This window comes from Gorilla gorilla, chromosome 14, assembly GCF_029281585.2.
Source record: "Gorilla gorilla gorilla isolate KB3781 chromosome 14, NHGRI_mGorGor1-v2.1_pri, whole genome shotgun sequence".
Classification (NCBI taxonomy): Eukaryota; Metazoa; Chordata; class Mammalia; order Primates; family Hominidae; genus Gorilla; species Gorilla gorilla.
In genome coordinates this window covers 40,433,965-40,453,953 of record NC_073238.2, presented here as the reverse complement: position 1 = coordinate 40,453,953, position 19,989 = coordinate 40,433,965, and the positions used below count along the sequence as shown (strand labels likewise).

The 19,989-nt window shown below is 41.9% G+C and overlaps 1 pseudogene; it reads left to right on the top strand.

Moving 5' to 3' along the window:
• The first annotated feature begins 9,828 nt into the window (after positions 1–9,828).
• On the top strand, positions 9,829–10,738 carry LOC101128195 (exopolyphosphatase PRUNE1-like; annotated as a pseudogene).
• Positions 10,739–19,989: the final 9,251 nt, after the last annotated feature.

The window sequence follows — 19,989 nt, the reverse complement described above, 5'->3', positions numbered from 1 at the left end:
TATGCTGGTCACTATGGAAATTGTGAAATATATTCAGGCCCAGTTTATAAACTGAGTGAGTATTAAAATCAGAAAATTAAAAAAAATTATCTCTTAAGGCATAGCTTTTGTGTTCCTTTTAAGAGTCAATGTAACCGTCCTCATGATGGAACTAGTCTAAGCCAAGCATTGCTATCAACATGGCTCAGCTCTGCTTGTCCTCTTTGTGTTCATCTTGAGGATGCCATTTTTTAATATATTTGTTTTAACTGATAAAGGTTTAAGAGAGAGTGGTTTAGCGGTAAATGTAGAGAGATAGTTAATCCATTAAGATTGAAAACAGTCAATAAAGAAGGGGAGGTGAGTCCAGTAGACTTACAAATCTTGGCAAGAATGACAGACACATAATCATTCCCGAATTACTTCACATTCAAGAAAAGATTTCTTAAGGGACAACTGGGTATTGGCTGTCATAAATACTTAAAGTTGGGACTGAACTAATTTTCTAGTGTGAACATGGGGTTGCAAAATTTAGTTGTATTTAAAAATTATTTTTGGGCCAGGTGCGGTGGTTCATGGCTGTAATCCCAGCACTTTGGGTGGCTGAGGCAGGTGGATCGCTTGAGCCCAGGAGTTGGAGACCAGCTTGGGCAACATGGTGAAACCTGGTCTCTAGTAAAAATACAAAAATTAGTCGGGTGTGGTGGCGCAGTCCTGTAATCCCGGCTACTTGGGAGGCTGAGGCACAAGGATCACTTGAACCTGAGAGGCAGAGGTTTCAGTGAGCCAAGATGGCACCACTGCACTCCAACCTGAGCAACACAGCGAGACTCAGTCTCAAAAAAACATTTTTTTAAAAAATTAAATTATTGCTAAATGTCACATATTAAAAATATCCTCTCGATATACCATTGGCTTGCCAACATTTGAAGAGGAATATTATTTTAACAGCCACAGCATGAAGCAGGTGCTTTCAAATGCATTCTCTTTCCCAAGAGTGCTGTGAGATCTGTATTGTTGCTTCCATTTTATAGATGTAGTAGCTGAGGCACAGAGATGTTAATTAACTTTCTTAAGGGCCACAGCTTGTCTGAGGCAGAGCCAGGGCTTTGCAAGCCAAGTTTTCCAACTTCAGATCACCAACACATCAAAATTTATTTCTACATGGCACTGCCTCTCCTGATTTGATTCTGCTAATATGTGAGAAACTAAAGATACACTCTATCTTTAATCCAAGCATTCTACATTCTCAATTGTGAAGTCTTTCTAAATGTCAGTCACATAGAGAGCTCAGTGGCAGTGTGAAAGACTTTTTCATTTCTTGCAGGATGAAGATACGCATTATAAAATCAATGTCTATGCCATGGCCAGAACATTCAATCTCAATGAAGAACTTGGGCAGGTGAGGGCTCCTTTAGGGACTGGACAATGTGATAGGAGCTTTAAAGAAGCCTCTAGGGAGAACTTGTGCAAATTAAAATGCCAAAGTCAGCCACAGAGTATAGCTTTAATGGACATACATGGAGCCAGGGGGGAATTTAAATCATACTTTTTTCAAAATATTGATAATGCTGCATCATGGGTAATACTGCATCATGGGTAATTGACAATACTGTATCATGGGTACTAATATTGCCTCATGGGGTAGCTGATAATACAGTGTTAGGTTCAAGCAGAACAGATCTAATATAGGTTATTATGTACTTATGAAAGAATGGAAGAGCTGGAGGGGAAGATAGCGAAGGTTATTTTCAGCTCTCAGGTCGCAATGAGCTTTCAGAGTCAGGAACCTGCTGGCAGGAGCCCCCTTGCCCTGCCTCCCTGGGGCAGATGACCCACAGCAAGCATCCCAAGACTGCTAGACATTTCAGAGGCTGCTACAAAGTTTTACATCTGCCAAATTCAACAGTCTGCTCACCACTGCCAGAAGAACAATAATAAAGCTTCTACTTTTTTACTGAACATTCCTCTGAAAGGCAGAACCTGACTTGGAATCAGGCTGATGAGAGATCAGGAGAAATGCACACCACCCCGGCCAGTCCCTGCAGGACAATAGAAAGAGATGGGAGCAAAGTCAGGTTACCAATGGACAGTCAGCACAATAGCTTTGTTTAATTTCCCTTTTAAATTACAATCACGTCTTTATAGGTGTAAATTACATTTTAAAAAACTCCCACGCTTGTACAGTACATAGAAAAAGAAAGACATTTAATTATTTTTTTCTAGCCACTTTTTGTTCTTAATATGTTTCACTGGATTGCAATTTTCTATTTTTCAATGAATTGGGGACAATATATAAATTGTGGTAAAAGGCAGAGTTTTGAGTTAAATTTCCTGGGTATGATTCCTGGCTTTACTATTCATCAGCAGTGTCATCTTGGGCCTCTCATGTAACTTCCCTGGTCTTGATCTCTAATCTCTAAAATGGGCACGACAATAGAATCTATGTCATGAGGTTGCTATGAGGATTGAATAAAATACTGTATATGCAAGGCATTCAACACAGTGTCTAGTGTATAGTACCAACTTAATTAATGCTAGTCATTATAACCAGTAATTGGTAGATATACTTTCTAATTTCTAGTTACCTTGTATAGCATCATTTTGAATAATGAATTTTCAGTAAGTATTTATTTAAAAAGGATTTTGACTCCTGGAAATGTCTGTTCAGAGAATTACAGCAGCAGCCTTTTGACCTTGGAAAACTAAAGATGAAGGAGGGTGGAATAATCAAATCTCCAGTACGCTTTTTTTTTCTTTTTTTTTTTGAAACAGCATCTTACCCTGTCACCCAGGCCGGAGTGCAGCGGCGCAATTTCAGCTCACTGCAACCTCAGCTTCCCAAGTTCAAATGATTCTCCTCTCTCAGCCTCCCAAGTAGCTGGAATTACAGGTGTGCACCACCACTCCTGGTTAATTTTTGTATTTTTAGTAGAGACAGGGTTTTGCCATGTTGGCAAGGCTGGTCTTGAACTACTGACCTCAAATGATCCGCCCACCTTGGTCTCCCAAAGTGCTGGGATTACAGGCGTGAGCTGCCGTGCCTGGCCCAAATCTCCAGTACTTTTTCTGCTCATAAAAATCTGATTATTTGCTAATCCTTTAGAATGTATGGTTTCTATTGACAGTTGGAAAAGGAACACTTCATTCACGCTGCCTAGTCAAGTGACCCTAGCCTCTTTAGGTAAGTGATTCAATATATTATTAATAAAAGTTACCTTTGGGATTCAAGCTTTGAAAATAAATTATATTGTTTATGTAGGTAAAACACAAAGATCAGAAATCAATGACATTTGAAACAGCAAGACGAAAGGGAGTTTAACATCCAGCGTATATGAATAACTACAACCCTACAGAAAAAAAACCCAGTTCAAAAATCGGCAAAGGATTTGAGTAGACATTTTTTCAAAGAAGATATACAAATGTCCAAGGAGTACGTGAAAAGCTCCTCAGCATCACTAATCATTAGGAAAATGCAAATCAGAATCACAATGAACCATTACCTCATACCCATTAGGATGGCTATTTTTTTAAAGCAAAAAAAAAAAAAAAAAAAAAAAATGGTGTAGCTGCTATGGAAAATAATATGGTGGTTCCTCAACAAAATAAATATAGAATTACCATATGATCCAGTAATTCCACATTTAGGTATATACACAAAAAAGCTAAAAGCAGAACCTCAAAGAGATCTTGTTTACCAATGTTCACAAAATCATTATTTACAGTAGCAAAACGGTAGAAAAATCTCTAATGACTATCAGTGGATGAATGGATAAACAAAGTATGGTCTATCTACACAATGAAACATACCCAGTTTCATTGTGAAAAGGAGTGAAATTCTGATGGATGCTACAACATAGATGAACCTTGAGGCCTTATGCTAGGTGAAATATGCCAGACACAAAAGGACAATTATTGTATGATTCCGCCTACCTGAAATACCTGGAATTCTCATATTCATAGAGACAGACAGTAGAATAGTGGTTTCCAGGTTGGGGAAAAGAGGAGAACAGGAAGTGATTGTTCAATAGATATGGAATTTCGCTTGGGATGATGAAAAAGTTCTGGAGATGATGGTGGTGATGACTGCACAACAATGTGAATGTACTTAATGACATGTAAAAATGGTTAAAGTGGTAAATATTATCTTATGTATATTTTACCAATAATAAAAATACTTTAACACTGTTTGTCTCTTGCAGTTATACGCTACTTTTGTCTAGTATTTTGATTTTAAAATCTTTTAACCCTGCCAATAAGACTACTATTGTCATCATTATTTTATGCAGCAGTGCTTATTTACATTTATCCACATACTTATCAATGTCCTTGCTCACCTTTAATTCTCATAACTCAGAACTTTCATCTGAGTTTGCACATATGTCACCTAAATGAACTCCTGCCTCAATGATGACCTAAATGATGTGTTTAAAGTTTCCTTTAGAGAGGGGTTGGTGGACAAATCTCTCAAATTTCACATGTCCGAAAATGTCCTTTCTTCTCCCTACTTGAAATATTGTTACTTTTTCCCAGAATCTTGAAACTATTCCATCATCTTATACCATTGATGGTTTTGAGAAGCTACTCATCAGTCTAGCATTGATAGCTGGGCATGTGGTTGGTCTTTGCTTTCTGCTTTGAAATTTTTCTCTTTAGACCACTGTGGTTTCACTGCTGCGTAACTTTTTATTTATCCTATCCGGATTCACTGGGCTCCCAGAATATGAGGATCAATGACTTTCAGCAACTTTGGAAAACTCCGATCTATGTTTAAATATTGACTCATCTCCGGCCTCCATTTTCTTTCCCTTTGGATTTCCAACTAGATGTATGTTGGCCCTTTTATCTCTGCCTTCTGGCCTCTTACCCTCCAGTCATATTTCCTATCTCATTATCTCTCTGCACTGAATAATTTCTTCCCATTTATCTTTCTGGTTTTTTTTTTTTTTTTTCCTTTGGAGACAGAGTCTCACTCTGTTGGCCAGGGTCAAGTGCAGTGTGGCATGATCTCGGCTCACTGCAACCTCTGCCTTCTGGGTTCAAGCGATTCTCCTGCCTCAGACTCCTAAGAAGCTGGGATTACAGGTGGGTGCTGCCATGCCCAGCTAATTTTTGTATTTTTAGTAGAGACAGGGTTTCACCATGTTGGCCAGCCTGGTCTCGAACTCCTGACCTCAAGTAATCCGCCCTCCTCAGCCGTCCAAAGTGCTGGGATTACAGGCATGAGCCACTGCGCCTGGCCTCTTTCTGCTTTCTAATTGTCTCTTCATTTGACTCTGTGGTTTAATCTTTCAGAGAAGTTTTAAGTTATACATATATATACATATATACATATATGCACACACATATACATATATATACATATATGTACACATATATACATATATATATATATATATATATATATATGGTTTTGCTCTGTCACCCAGGCTGGAGTGCAATCGTGTGATCTCGGCTCACAGCAACCTCTGCCTCCTGAATTCAAGTGATTCTCCTGGCTCAGCCTCCTGAGTAGCTAGGTGTGCACCACCAAACCCGGCTAATTTTTGTATTCTTTAGTAGAGATGGGGTTTCCCCATGTTGGCCAGGCTGGTCTCGAACTCCTGACCTCAAGTGGTCCACCCACCCTAGGCCTCCCAAAGTGCTGGGATTACAGGAGTGAGCCACCATGCCCAGCAAGTTTTATGTTTTTCAACCATTATAACCATTATAATTTTAACTTTCTAGAAGTTTATTTTAAAAATATACGGTTTATTTTTATTTTCTTGTTCCTTGTTCATGTTTTTAAACTGTTTTTAAAAACCACACAAAACCTATTTATTTCATATTCTCAGTCTATCCAAATTATTTGTGGATCTGATTCTTTTTCTCTTGTATCTGCTGGTTTTCACTTAGGGTGCCTTGTTTTAACTATGACCCCATGATCCTTGGAAGTTTTTTTTGGTAGGAATTCTTGAAGGTCTGGGTTGAAGTTGCATCTCTGCAGAAAGATTTGCATTTACTTCTGACAATCACTTGAGATTACATTAATTTAAATCCTCTACTTGAGAAGGTTTGAATCCATGGGTCGTGTGAATTTGGCCACAAGCTCCTGGAGAGGCCAGCTTGCATTGACATTCTCTAGAAAAATATATTTTTCTTCCATCCAGTCTCAGGGTTCAATCAGGCAAATGTGTGTGCCATCCCATTCTGCTGAACAGTTTACTTCTCTTTAATGCTTGTTTTTAGGTGGTATCCCTCTTGTTCAGATTTATGGAGGGGTGTTCCATGACACTCTCCACCTGGGGCAGCCATGTACTTCTAGCCCCTGTGCAACCTTCAAGATAAAAACCTTAGGATTCCAGGGCACTTTTTCTTACAGCACTCTTAGAGCTCACTTTGATACTCACCTTCCTTTCATGGTTTGAATTTGAATTTCCACCTACCTTCTACAGATCTGAGTTTGACCTCGGAGGATTGCTTACTTCTGGAACAACTTTGGGATGTATTTTAAAATATGAGCTTTCTTTCTTTATCCTGCATTATGCTTGTTTTTGTCATAAGGGTTGTTCACATTGTTAGTTCACCATATTCCACAATATAGAAGACTCATGTGCCTTTTTGAATAGTAGATCTTTTTTCACTTTCCCAATATCAACTGTTTTTTTTTCTTTTTTTTAAAGACAGGGTCTCACTCTGTCAGGCAAGCTCACTGCAGCCTCAACCTCCCCAGGTTCAAGCAATCCTCCCACTTCAGCCTCCCAAGCAGCTGGGACTACAGGCATACACCACCACACCTGTTTAATTTTTTTTTATTTCTAGTAGAGATGAGGTCTTGCTATCTTGCCCAGCCTGGTCTTGAACTCCTGAATTCTAGCAATCCTCCTGCCTTGGCGTGTATAAAGTCCCAGCTACTCAGGAGGCTGAGGCGCGAGGATCACGTGAGCCCAGGGGTCAAGGCTGCAGTGAGCTATGATTGTACCACTGCACTCCAACATGGGTGACAGGGTGAGACTCCGTCAAAAAACAAAAAAAGAAAAAGAGAGAAGAGTATGTCCTTCTAAAAAAAAAGCGTAAATAATCAGGAGTTTAAGACCAGCTTGGCCAACATGGTGAAACTCTGTCTTTATTAAAAATACAAAAGTTAGCTGGGTGTTGTGGCAGGCACTTGTAATCCCAGATACTTGGGAGACTGAGGCAGGAGAATTGCTTGAACCAGGGAGGCGGGGCTTGCAGTGAGCCGAGATCAAGCCACTGAACTCTGGCCTGAGAGACAGAGGGAAAAAGAAAGAAAAAGGAGGAAGAACTTCATTTTGTTGTCTTGCCCTCTAAATTTGTTTTAAATTCATGTGGTTTATTGTGTTCATTTTTATTTTGTGTAGGTACAGTATCGATTTTCTAATAAAACGGGAACCCTCACTTGCAATATTATGACATATAAGAAGTGTATCATTGCAGGTGTAATTTACAGGAAAGTGTTTTTATTGCCATACTCTGTTAGAAATTCTCTTTTTGGGGCAGGGGGTGGAGTCTCTCTCTGTCACCCAGGCTGGAGTGCAGTGGCACAATCTCGGCTCACTGCAGCCTCCGCCTCCTGGGTTCAAGCGATTCTCCTGCCTCAGCCTCCCGAGTAGCTGGGACTGCGGACGCGCACCACCATGCCCGGCTAATTTTTTGTAATTTTAGTAGAGACAGGGTTTCACCGTGTTAGCCATAATGGTCTCGATCTCTGGACCTCATGATCTGCCTGCCTTGTCCTCCCAAGGTGTTGGGATTACAGGCGTGAGCCACCGCGCCTGGCCAGAAATTCTCATTTTTTTTCTTAAAATTAATTAGTTTTTATTTATTCTAAGACTTAACTGAATTTCTAAAGCTATAGCTGTATCTTAATGAGACTGAAATGTAAAGCTTAAAATGCAAACTTGTAGTTATTTTAAAAATATGATTTACATCTGCTTTGATACATGTTAGAATTCCCAAGATGTTTTATATGTAGAGTCTTGAAACAATTACATTTCCTCCCTCATTTCCCCTTAGAAGTTATTCAGGCAGAAGTCCTATTCTTTTCTACTTTTTCCTTGCTCCCTTTTCCTGCAACCAACTTTTATCAGTACCAGAGTATTGACATATAATACCAGAGCTCTCTCTTGTTCAGATCTCAAATGGCAGTTTCCAGAAGCTCCTCTGGACAGATCTTTCCCGTGCGGTAGTCAGACAGCCTAGAATCTAACCATGAATTTATTGCTTTCGTAGCCACTCTGGCTCAAATTCTCTATAACCGTACAGTTCTCAACACAGGTTTAGGCATCTTCGGATGCCATTTTGCAGCTTTGAGGGCTGGGAGGATTTATCATTGGACAGAACTGTAAGTATTATTATAGTTCTGTAGACTCTTTGTGATCCTCTTAAGGATCTTGTGGGCTGTGTGTGTATTTCAGATCCTTCTGAATATTGACTGGCACCACCGGGAACTTTTTGTTAATCTTTTCTATTTTTCCTCATAGTCAGACACCTTCTTCCATCCCAGCATCCTGTGAATTTAACGACCCCAAGTTATTGGAGAACTTTGAGAATGGCCATGTAAGCCTGTTATTTTCATTCTAAGTTGGCACAGTGGTGCTATATAACTTCAAAATATCTATATGGCTTCCTAAAAGGCATCATGTTCTGAACCCAGGAAGAGGGAGAGGGTCTTGAAATTTTTTGATGTTCATATAATAAGCAAGGGATTTTGTACTGATATTATGAGCTAAGCACTGAACTTATGAGCATGAGTGAATTTAAACATTATACAAGAACTTTTACTATGTAGCAGTCTCTGTTAAGACTGTTTATTTGCTTTTAAACTATTTGGTTCTATTGCATGCTACCAATATCTTCACTTATCTATTTTAAGACATTGATCTACTTGATCTGGAATCTTGATCTTCTCAAAAACTAAAGCGACCTTTTAAAGCATACATTTATACATGTCCGTCCTTTGCTTAGAAACCTCCTGAGGACTGGCACCACACTTAACATAAAATCTGAACTCATTACCATGGTCTACTCTCCAACCTCATTCTGTCATTGTTCCCCTTGCTTGAGATGCTAAAGGCACACTTGCCTGGAAGCTCCACAAACACACCAAGCTGTTTCCTGACTCGGAGCCTTTGGACGTACTATTCCCTTTGTCAGCTATGTGCTACTGTCACCATCAGCTATACAGCTAACTAACCTTTTTGTTTCGATATTAATTTTAAATGTCATCTCCTCCAGCATTATTCCCTGACCATCTATCTAAAATATGTCCTTCTCTAGCACCTGAGTTCCTTGACTAGGGTGATGGCAAACTTTGGGCTTCACCGTGGAGGACTACCTGCAGGCCTGTCGAGCTACCCTACACAAGTCCCGACCTCTACATGTTGTGCTGGGAAATGAAGCCTGTGATTTGGACTCCATGGTGTCTGCTCTTGCCCTGCTTTTTTTTTTTTTTTTTTTTTTTTGAGACAGAGTCTCGCTCTGTCACCCAGGCTGGAGTGCAGTGGCGTGATCTCAGCTCACTGCAAGCTCCGCCTCCTGGGTTCACGCCATTCTCCTGCCTCAGCCTCCTGAGTAGCTGGGACTACAGGCACCCGCCACTGCGCCCGGCTAATTTTTTGTATTTTTAGTAGAGACGGGGTTTCACCGTGGTCTCGATCTCCTGATCTAGTGATCTGCCCGCCTCGGCCCTTGCCCTGCTTTTTACCTGGTAAAGACAACTGAGACAGAAGGAAGTCTTTGTGCCAGTTTTAATTATAGAACATTCTGAGCTACCTCTGCAAGGTGGCATCATCTTCCTTCTTCAGAAGGTTCATATTCCAGAGACTATCTTGGATTTTTGGGATAAGATTGACCTCCATGCATTGCACCAGGCTGGCTAACTCACCCTTATCCTTGTCGACCATCGTATCTTACCTAAGAACCATCATCCTGGATTGTGTCAACATGGACCTTAAAATTGGAAAGGCAACCCTTAAAGACAGCAAATATGTGGAGGACCTCTAGCTAGAGGTCCTCTTCCCAGATCTACCCAAGAGAAATGATATTTTTGATTCCCTACAAAAGGCAAAGTTCAAGGTATCAGGACTGACTACTGAGCAGATGCTGAGAAAGGACCAGAAGACCTTTTATAGACAAGGCATCAAGGTGGCCATTCGTGCAATCTATATGGATTTGGAAGCCTTACTGCTGAGGTCTGACCTCCTTGCAGATCCCCATGCTTTCTGCCAGGCTCGCAGCTATGATGTCCTGATTGCCATGACTATCTTTTTCAACGCTCATAACGAGCCAGTGCGGTGGTTGGCTATTTTGTCTCCACGTGGTGCTCTGAACAATGGTCTGTGGAGTCCTGGAACGCTCCCACTCTCCGTCCCTGAAGCTGACCCCTGACCTAAGCACCTCTCTAACCTCCAAGCCCATCTTCAAGGCAACACCCAGATCTCTTGAAAGAAATGTCTGCCTCTGCTCCAGGAAGCCCTGTCAGCATATTTTGACTCCAGATCCCTTTAGGACAGCCTGAGACAGTGGGTGTGTCCAGGGAGCAGGTGGACAAGGAATTGGACAGGGCAAGTAACTCCCTGATTCCTGGACTGAGTCCAGATGAGGAGGACCCTCTGCTGCCCCCCACGTCCATGAACAGCCTGGTGGATGAGTGCTCTCTGGAACAGGGCTGCCTAAACTCTCTGCTGAGGCCATCCTTGAGAAGTGCAGTGAGATCCCACTGTCACAGTCTACCACTGCCTCCCTGTCTAAGAAATGACTGTTGGGAGGGGAAGTGGCAGTGAGTGAGGCTACCTCAAATGCATGTTTTGAGATGTTTGGAGATTCAGCCATTCTGTCTTCATTGCTCCAGGATCTGGTATACTGTTCTTATAAAACTGAGAGGAGAAAAAAAAAGCAGCTGGTTTAAGAATGGCTTTCCGGCCAGGCGCGGTGGCTCAGGCCTTGTAATCCCAGCACTTAGGGAGGCCGAGGTGGGCAGATCACGAGGTCAGGAGATCGAGACCATCCTGGCCAACATGGTGAAACCCCGTCTCTACTAAAAATACAAAAAATTAGCTAGGTGTGGTGGCGGGCGCCTGTAGTCCCAGCTACTCCAGAGGCTGATGCAGGAGAATGGTGTGAACCGAGGAGGCAGAGCTTGCAGTGAGCCAAGAATGCACCACTGCACTCCAGCCTGGGCGACACAGCAAGACTCCATCTCAAAAAAAAAAAAAATGGCTTTCCACTTTTTCCCCTTAATCTCTACCAATCAGACACATTTTATTATTTAAATCTGCACTCAATTCTTTCAGTTTGTTTGCCAGGGGCACAATATGATACACCCACAATCCCAGCAGAGTGGACAAAAACTACGTAGACCCCAAAAGTGCCCACAGCACAGATAGTGAACAGAACCAATGCCTGTCACGGAACCAAACATGCATTGGTCATCTCCGTGTATTCATTCATTCACTTATTCATTCAAATATTGCAGATTTCCAGCTCCGCGACTCTTCCTGCAGCCCCCATTTAGGTGATGGTGTTTGACTGAGGGGTGGCTGAATTTCTATTCTGACCTTGTTGTCACTGTTTCAGGTCTTGTTTGGGAGCAGATTAGGGGCCATTATCTTCTGTCCTGATTAGGTGGCCTGGGTCTCTGTTTCTTTGGATCCCTGTGTCCAGAGCCACAGGAACCTTGAAGAAACCTTGATGACTGCTGATTCTTGAGAATCAAGGAAGCACGCAGAAAGGCCTTAAGACCTCATGGGCACTCTTCCAAAAAGACAGCAGAAGTGGAATGAGATGCCTGGGTCCGCCCCTGCCTTAGCAAGTCTACCCATTTCTTGTCCATTTTTTTTTTCTCCTTGCTCATGTTAAAAGGCAGCATGGAATTCTAATACTGCCATAAACTGTGTCTTTTGGCAAGACCCTCTACTCTAGGTCTCATTTTTCCCATCTGTAAAACAGGGTTTGGACTAGATGTTCCCTGGTATTCTGTGATCTGCCTCTGGCTGCCATTCTTTCTCTCCTCTGCCTCTCTGTATTTTTCTTCTGTTTTCCCTGGGGGTGCTCAGGTTCACTTGATCGTCTGTATTTATGTGCGACTGTACCAACAACTCAGCCTCATGTAGCATGGAAGGGGTATGGTTCATGGCGTGGTGACCCAGCAGAGACCTCCCTCCTGCTGACTTGCTCTGTGTGTGGAGAGTCTTCCCCTTTTTTTCAGACAACCACTTCCCCCTTTTCCTACCTCACAGCTCTATTCCGTGTAAGTTGCCAGCAATTTCACTGAACGGTGGGGTATGTGATGGCTTTGGCATGACATCTTTCAGTACGAAGGGGGACAGTCTGACATCACTTTGAGGGTGTGATGTCTATAGCTATGTGGAAGGTAAAAATAGTGGTGTGATGACTGAACCAAAGGAATTTATATTTTGTAACTTGGATATTTTACTTTGCATTTTGTTAAAGTATTAAATACTTTTTTCCTGTTAAAAAAAAAAAAAAAAGGCTGGGCACAGTGGCTCATGCCTGTAATCCCAGCACTTTGGGAGGCCGAGACAGGCAGATTACTTGAGGTCAGGAGTTCAAGACCACCCTGGCCAACATGGTAAAACCTCATCTCTACTAAAAATGCAAAAATTGTTGGGCATGGTCGTGGGCACTTGCAATCTTAGCTACTCAGGAGGCTGAGACAGGAGAATCACTTGAACATGGGAGGTGAAGGTTGTAGTGAGCCGAGATCACACTATTACACTCCAGGCTGGGCAACAGAGCTAGACTCCATCTCAAAAACACAATACAATACAATACAATACAATACAATACAATACAATACAATACAATACAATACAATACAATACAATACAATACACCCTTCTTTTCTCTATCACAGTCCCTATTTGTTTTCTTCAGTTTTGGGAAATTCTGTCTCTCCAATGAGAATAAAGCTTCAAGAAGGCAGGATCACCTTTTTTTCTGAGGTCTCTCTAGCCTCCTATACCATCCTGGCCTCGGTAGCCACCCCACAAATACATTTTGAATGCATGATATGGTTTTTCGCTGGTGCCTGACTTTGTGTGTACCTGAGGTCAAAACACAGTTGGCACAAATTTTAGAGCATATATACCTCTTGTGTTATTGATGTTGAAAGACACTCACTAATTTTGTGCCTTTCTGTTTTTATAGCCCACAAAAGACTATATAACAGAATTTCTTATCCTGTTATCTGTGGGCCACTCTGTTATTCCCAAGAGAGATGGAAATAATATAATCCACCAGGCTTCCTCCCCCAGGTAGATGTTAAGTGCGCATAGCTCTTTGTGCCTGGCTGGTGATGAGGCTTCAGAAGAGGTAGGTGCTATCACTGATCACCTTAATTGCTTCTGCCTTTCTCCTTCCCTGGAGTTCTTATAGCACTCATGGTTCACCCCCAAAGACTGCCATAAAGAGGCTGTGAGGGTGCTCAGAATTTGGGGCTCAGCAGTGCGTTTGGTTATCATCAGTAACAAAACAGAGGTAAAGTTAAGGCCTTGCAACATTTTATGGAGTTACTATGAATGGCTTTGAGAAGAAACAACATCATTATGAACAGTAAGGAAGTATTTCACCCTCAGCCTGGTAAATTCATCTCAGCCCCACTGAAAGAGGCCCTCTTTAACCAAATTTCCTCTTTTGTGAACACAAGCTGGTCCCTAGACGGACAGATAAGTGCATTTGGATAAAAAAAAAGCCAAGTTTAAAAAATGGACACAGTATTAGTGCTGGAGACTGGAAATCTGTTTTAAATTCAATTCAGTGTGATTATATTTGCTCAATTTCTACTAATATAAACTTTTTACTGACAATGAAGCAGCTTTAGCGAAAGGAGCAAAAAAACTTGGCTTTGTTTTCACTATCAGAACACCATACTCTGTCACCATAGACGCTGTGAGCAGCACCCCAAATGCTTTTCAATGCGTTACATTTCCCTGCCTTTCCAGAGAGCCGCAAGGGTACAGTGGTTCAGAACAGGAGCCCTGGAGTCACAGTGCCTGGGGTTTCAACCTGGCTCCACACCTGCCCAGCCATCATTCTTGGGAACATTCCTTAACTTCTCTATATTTGCCCCAGTTTTATCATCAAGCAAATCATAGGGTCCTTGTGAGGATAAGACAAGTTAATCTATGTAAAGTAATTGAAATTAGTGCCTGACACATAGAAGGTGCACAATTAAAGTAAGCTATTCCAAAGAGTTAGAATCCTCAGAGCTTCAAGAAATATACTGTGTTTTAATCCGGGCGCAGTGGCTCACACCTGTAATCCCAACACTTTGGGAGGCAGAGGTAGGCGAATCAACTGAGGTCGGGAGTTCGAGACCAGCCTGGCCAACATGGTGAAACCCTGTCTCTGGTAAAAATGCAAAAATTAGCTGGTTGTGGTGGCAGGTGCCTGTAATCCCAGCTACTCAGGAGGCTGAGGCAGGAGAATCACTTAAACCTGGGAGGTGGAGGTTGCAGTGAGCTGAGATTGTACCACTGCACTCCAGCCTGGGCAACAAGAAAAAAAGAAAGAAAGAAAGAAAGAAATATATACCCTATTTTTCCAGTGAAGAATTAATACGGTTCAAACTATTTTAGGTGAGTTAAATTATTATGCTGACTATTTCCTTGTTCTGTCTTGATAACTTTTCACCACAAGCTTTTGATACTATGAGGAAATAAGTTGAAGCAATGCAAACATGGTGGCCAACACACGGATTCTTTTCCTAGTAATAATGCAATTGTTAAGGATGTTACTAGACATTGAGTCTTTGGTAGAAGTGACTGATTAATTCATCTTTATATCCATAGTGTCTGGCATATAGATGACTCTCAAATTATTTAAAATCCTACAGTGCCCAGTGCCATATTAGAGTTGCTGGGAGCTGGCAGATTCAGAGATAAATTGATCTTGCCTAAAGGAAATCAAGAGGCTGGAACTGGAAAAAATTAGAAAAGAATGCATCTTTGCTGTAAAATTTTATAGATAGTATGCCACATCTTTCCATAGTTACCTCTTCAAACTAAGCAGTAAGGATTTCATTTGATCTGTGCAATGTAACACAAAGATTGGTTTGTTCTCCCATTGCTGTCTGCTGATTGTCTCACTTACTGCATGTACCCCTGACAATATCTTTGAAATGTTTCTGATAGTGCTGATTTTAGGTTGGAAAGGGAGGTACTTCTGTCCTAAATCAGTGCTGTCCAAATTAGCGCTGTTAGAATGATTTGTGCTCTCAGTATTGCCCAGGTTGCAAACACTGCTCTTACCAGGGGAGGGAGACATCATCCCATCAGACTTGCAAGAAAATTTATATTTTGAAAATGTATTTGGAGGACCATGTTGCAAGATGAATATTTTTTTCCTTAGGTGAGAATATGTTGTCTTATCTTCCTATAGATGGGAGAAAAATACACTTTCGAAAATCTTTTTTTTTCTTTTGAGACAGAGTCTCTCTCTGTCGCCCATGTTGGAGTGTAGTGGTGTGGTTTTGGCTCACTGCAACCTCCGCCTCCTAGGATCAAGCGATTTTCCTGCCTCAGCCTCCCAAGTAGCTGGGATTACAGGCATGCGCCACCATGCCCAACTAATTTTTGTATTTTTAGTAGAGACAGGGTTTCTCCATGTTGGCCAGGCTTGTCTTGAACCCCTGACCTCGGGTGATCCACCTGCCTCAGCCTCCCAAAGTGCTAGGATTACAGGCAGGAGCCATGGTGCCTGGCCCACTTTTGAAAATCATAATGTCCTGGACTCCTCTAGGTAGGCTATCTTTTTATTAAGTTCATGTTTCCCTCAGGGCTGTTTCTGTGACTGTACAGATTGAGATTTGGGAACATAAATGAAAAGTGCAATGCGGAATCATGAAATTCTAGTTAGCCTCTACCTTGACATCTCAGCTTAGTTCTCCGTTCTTCAGGCCTCCTGGGCCAAACTCCCTTTGATAAGTTCATATGGGTCTCTCCTTTACAGCACTTGTCAAAGTCAGGGTGGTGATTCTGAATCTGTTATTACTTAATGACTGTCCCACAAACTAGACTGTAAGCTCCTGAGGGCATCCATCACCTCCTGTGGGGGCTGGTTTCCAGTAAGTGCTCGATAAATATTTGACGAAAGGATGGATGTTGGAAATTGTTTTCACAGATAAACCAAAAACCGTCTCTTTAAAATAGTGAATTAATTCATTTTATTCTTTGTGAAGGAAATAATGTCCACCTACATCCTCCTCTCTTCTCATACTTCAGCAGGCCTGTGCCTCTAGCAGCCGTGGCCTGACTCCCCAGGGTACGCTGGGAGGATATTGATGGTGGTGTTATTTTTGTTGGCCTTTCCTCAAGACTCATGCAGTCCTATCTCTGGAACCATCGGAACATTTCTAATGTTGAATCTGAAACATTTGGAAAGGAAACGACAAACTAGATCATTCTTCCCAAAGCTGGATGATTTTTTAAAAAAATCATCTTTTCTTAATGACTTAAAAAAAAAAAAAAAGCTTTTAAGACCTGGGAAAAGTTGTTACCAACATCCCCCCTGTCTAGGAAATCTTTTTCTAAAACCTTTATTACAAGAAAATATACTTTAATGTTTCATGTAGCTTTCCCCTTCCTTGGTTTTTGACTGTTACTACTAAATCAATCATTCTCTGTTATTACAATATGTGCTCATAACTAGGTGCCACTGAAAGAGCTACATTGCCTTGAGTAGTGTTCTAACAGCTTTGCAAGCACTTAAAGCAACTGCTCATCCTTTATTTCCCATTGGGAAGCACTCTCTAGCTTGGGTGTTCTTCAGGATGAAGACTGTACACACTTGGGCCATCCTTGGAGGACAGGAGCTTTCGCTTGGACTCTCCTAAGTCAGATGGGAGCAGAGGAAGACTGTGCTTTAAGTAGGCACAGCTGAGGGGGCTCCTAGGGAGGTTGAAGATGCCTAGATATTTCTCCCATCTCTTTTAGCCAGTCTTGCTGGCACACTGCTCATGGGCAGCCTAGCAGAGCTGCCATCTTCGTGGTACAATATGCTACATTGTGGCTATTGACTGGGGCCAGTGCTAGAGGAGGAAGGAGGAAGAGGGAGAAGACACACAAGCACAAATCCATGTGGAGAGGAAGGGTGCCGAGGGTGGAAAGAGCATGGGAGATTGAGTGAGGGACAAGCATCGTCTGTGGTCACTGTTGTGATTCTATTACTGACTAGCTCATGACTTTCCTAGTTACTGAACCTCTCTGTGCACTGGTTTCTTGATAGGAACAATGCTCACACCTTTAATTCCAGCACTTTGGGAGGCTGAGGTGGGAGGATCACTTGAGCCCAGGAGTTCTAGACCAGCCTGGGAAACATAGCACTCTACAAAAAAATTAAACATTAGCCAGGCACAGTGATGCATGCCTGTAGTCACAGCTACTCGGGAGATTGAGGCAGGATGATCACTTGAGCCCAGGAGGTCAGGGCCGTGGTGAGCTATGATTGCATCACTACACTTCAGCCTGGGCAACAGAGTGAGACCCTATCTCTAAAAAAAGGAAAAGAAAAAAGTAATACGAGAATAACAGTGGTATTGACCTCAAGGATTATTGTGGAGATAAACAACAATACCTGGCACATTGTAAACACGTATGTAACACTCACTGTATTTATTTATTATTACCATTATTTTAATTGGAGCACTGTTTTCTGATGCTTGTGTTTGAATTTTCCTCTTCCTACTAATGAAAGGACCTGTTTTTTCTCTTCTTCAGGAATTATTTCTGTGAATTTCTTACTTCTTAAATGTTAAGTTTGAACATTCTTTTTTTTAATTATACTTTAAGTTCTAGGGTACATGTGCACAACATGCAGGTTAGTTACATATGTATACATGTGCCATGTTGGTGTGCTGCACCCATTAACTCATTATTTACATTAGGTATATCCTAATGCTATCCCTCCCCGCTTTCCCCACCCCGTGACAGGCCCTGGTGTGTGATGTTCCCCAACCTGTGTCCAAGTGTTCTCATTGTTCAATTCCCACCTGTGAGTGAGAATATGCAGTGTTTGGTTTTCTGGCCTTGCGGTAGTTTGCTGAGAATGATGGTTTCCACCTTCATCCATGTCCCTACAAAAGACATGAACTCATCCTTTTTTATGGCTGCATAGTATTCCATGGTGTATATGTGCCACATTTTCTTAATCCAGTCTATCGTTGATGGACATTTGGGTTGGTTCCAAGTCTTGGCTATTGTGAATAGTGCCACAATAAACATATGTGTGCATGTGTCTCTATAGCAACATGATTTATAATCCTTTGGGTATATACCCAGTAATGGGATGGCTGGGTCAAATGGTATTTCTAATTCTAGATCCTTGAGGAATTGCCACACTGTCTTCCACAATGGTTGAACTAGTTTACAGTCCAACCAACAGTGTAAGTGTTCCTATTTCTCCACATCCTCTCCAGCACCTGTTGTTTCCTGACTTTTTAATGATCACCATTCTAACTGGTGTGAGATGGTATCTCATCGTGGTTTTGATTTGCATTTCTCTGACGGCCAGTGATGATGAGCATTTTTTTATGTGTCTGTTGGCTGCATAAATGTCTTCTTTTCAGAAGGGTCTGTTCATATCCTTCATCCACTTTTTGATGGGGTTGTTTGGTTTTTTTCTTGTAAATTTGTTTAAGTTCTTTGTAGATTCTGGATGTTAGACCTTTGTCAGATGGGTAGATTGTAAAAACTTTCTCCCATTCTGTAGGTTGCCTGTTGAACATTCTTTTCTTAAGCAACATTATTCCTGAGGAGAAATAAAATTCTTTTTGTTGAAAGAGCATGAGTCCAGGAAAGAGCTCATGGCTGAGAGCCAAATCAGTGCACTTACTTGTGCAAAGCAGTCCTCTAAGGCAGACAGACCTTAGAGTTGGTTCATCCATTTGGTTTTCCATCACATTGAAAAATCTGTAGCTATAGCTCCATTTAAGTGACCCTGCCAACATCACTGGGAAAATAAGTGGCAGAATCGGGATTTTGATCCAAGTCTATCTGATTCCAAATCCCCTGATGCTTTCAAGTAATCTGTGTTTCCAGAAGTGAAAGATAAGCTAGAGAATGCAAAAAATATATCTTCGTCCTCGTGGGTTAAAATGCAGTTTATGCTGCTACAAATAGTTTCGAGCACCTTCCACACGTCAGCCACTTTTCTAGAACCACAGTGGCCATGACCACTGCCTGTATGCAGGGCTTATGGTCTAGTGGAAGGAGGCAGATACTAAACAAGCAAGTAAACAGATAATTTCAGGTCGGCTGGGTGCGGTGGCTCACGCTTGTAATCCCAGCACTTTGGGAGGCTGAGGCGTGTGGATCACTTGAGGCCAGGAGTTCGAGACCAGCCTGACCAACATGATGAAACCCCATCTCTACTAAAAATATAAAAAATTAGCCAGGTGTGGTGGTGTGTGCCTGTAATCTCAGCTACTCGGGAGGCTGAGGCAGGAGAATTGCCTGAACCTGGGAGGCAGAGGTTGCAGTGAGCCAAGATCGTGCCATTGCACTCCAGCCTGGGCAACAAGAGTGAAACTCCATCTCAAAAAACAAACAAACAACAACAACAACAACAACAAACCCAGATAATTTCAGGTCATGATGAGTGTTATAAAGAAAATTAAACAGTATGATCCAGCAGAGACAGGCTGTGGTGCTGTTGGTGGCGGAGATTTGCCTTTAGCTGGGTGGTCATGGAAGCCTTTCTGAGGAGGTGGGATTTGAGCGAGTAATTGAAGGATGGAAGCAGGCAGCCATGAGAAGATATGGAGGAAGATCATTGCAAGCACAGGCAACAGCAAGAGCCAAGACACTGTGAGACAAAGGCCTTGGCACCAGTGTAGTAGAACCAGAATGAAGGGGCAGGGGCAGGGGCAGGCAGAGCAGGAGCTGGGCTTGGTAGTGCTCATAGCAGGATGTGCAGGGTCTTTGTAGTCTAGGGTAAGGAATTTGATATTTCTCCAAGCATGTCAAAAAAATCAGTGGAGGGTTTTAAGCA